Genomic DNA, 1,844 nt, shown 5'->3' with positions numbered 1-1,844 from the left:
ACTTCCGTTTCTTTTACTTAAACAATTTGGGCCATACTTTGTGTGAATGCAGTGGGATACATGCCAGAAGGAAGCAGGGTCACTGGAGATAAGAGGAGGAATTTGTGACATGTAACTTTGGGCATCTAACTTAGGGCACACCTGGCTAGTTGTCACAGTTCAGGGACACAATAATCATGCACGTTGCCTACAAGTTGGATCAACAGTCTGGCTTTTGTCTGGAGTAAGCAACAGGCTCTTCTGGCATGAAAGGACTCCCCTCACCTCCAGTCCATGAAGACCATCTGGACACAGTGGACTTGAGCTACCTGTATGAATTTGAACAAAAATACTAGAGGTCTTAGATGCCTATATGAAGGGTCCAGACTCTTGGAGAGTCTGAAGGGGATTCAGGGCATCTAAGCTAGGATGCAACCTCTCTCCAATCTTTAAGCTTGTAGTTGTAAAGCAAACACTGGGCAGTGTGGATTATGTGTTACTGAGAGTAGAATTTGGTCTTCTGTTACTGATAGCAGTAAAGTGCTAGTATATTAACACAGACAATGTTGACTCTGTGCATCTCACATAGGACCAGAACAAGGGTTTAGGAAAATTTAACATTTTTACCTGAGTGACTCGGAGGTCCCTACGGGGGGCTGTTAAATCTTGTGTTCTTGCTGCAAACAGATCAGTAATTAAAGCTTTGCTATCATTGTTTGCATTCTCAGTCCCTTTGATCTTATCCAGCCACAGTGTTGTGGAGATGGATTCCACAGTCCTATGACTGGCAGATGCATAAAGAGTAGATCTGCCACAGAATAAATGTCTGTGACTGTTAAATTAACTTCAGCAGTCTCTTGGCAGGTACAGACAAATGCCAAGACATAGCAGTGATGAACTAAATGGAGAATCAGGAATCAATGCAGAACTTCATTAGTTGGTGAAAAACGATGATGTACACAAGGGGAGATAGGTGAGGGATTCAATCGCTTGTCACTAACATTGATGAGAGCTGGATACCAGTCTCCCTTCAATGCCTTTGAAAATTCCTCCACAGGCTTCTATGTTTTTTCCTGTTGTCACAGCAAACCACATAATACTAAATATTACAGTACCTGTATGCAAAATTGCATAGAGAAATAATAAATCCTTACAAATAAGTCACATTTCAACATTAATAAAGGGAAGCTGATTGACAGAAATGCTAAACTGTATAAAATTCAGAGGACTAAAGCAAGGAGCAGGGGACACTATGTTTTCAAATGAGTTGAAGTGTGTTCTTGCTCCTTTAACTCCACTCCTGATTCACTTAACTTTTACAAAAATAAATGAAGATGACAAAATTTTTCATTTTAAAATACGACGATTTTTTCCCTCATGAAAATGGTATAATTCAGTAGCAAATAAATAGCCATGATTTCAGTAACAAAAACAACTGACGTTACTCATACACACTCTCTAGTTTGGAACACAAATCTTTATATCTGTTAACAGCTTATATATAAACAGTGTCTGCTAGTCTTCACACCTGCCTCGAGAGTTACTGTGAACATTGATTGTGCCATTGGCACTCCTGGCTCTGTCTCTAAGCACTATGTCATTTTACACCCACCAACGCTCCAATTGAGCTGTTGGGAATCTCATTAAGGAAACACAGCTTGATGTCTGCAGCTGCTCAGAGCTTCTAAACTGCCTTCCTCATTAAGTAAGTGCCATCCTGCATCCACTCCCTCTGTCAGAGGCATATTGGGCCATTCCTCAAACACGTTACATTTTCTCTTTAAGCAAAATGAAACACCAAACATAGCCTTTGTGTTAATCTAGAAGGGATTCCTTTGGGGTTACTTTCTTCTTCCTTTACCAGT

The sequence above is a fragment of the Fulmarus glacialis genome, unplaced genomic scaffold, assembly GCF_000690835.1.
Source record: "Fulmarus glacialis isolate BGI_N327 unplaced genomic scaffold, ASM69083v1 scaffold11541, whole genome shotgun sequence".
Classification (NCBI taxonomy): Eukaryota; Metazoa; Chordata; class Aves; order Procellariiformes; family Procellariidae; genus Fulmarus; species Fulmarus glacialis.
Note: the sequence above shows the minus strand (reverse complement) of the source record.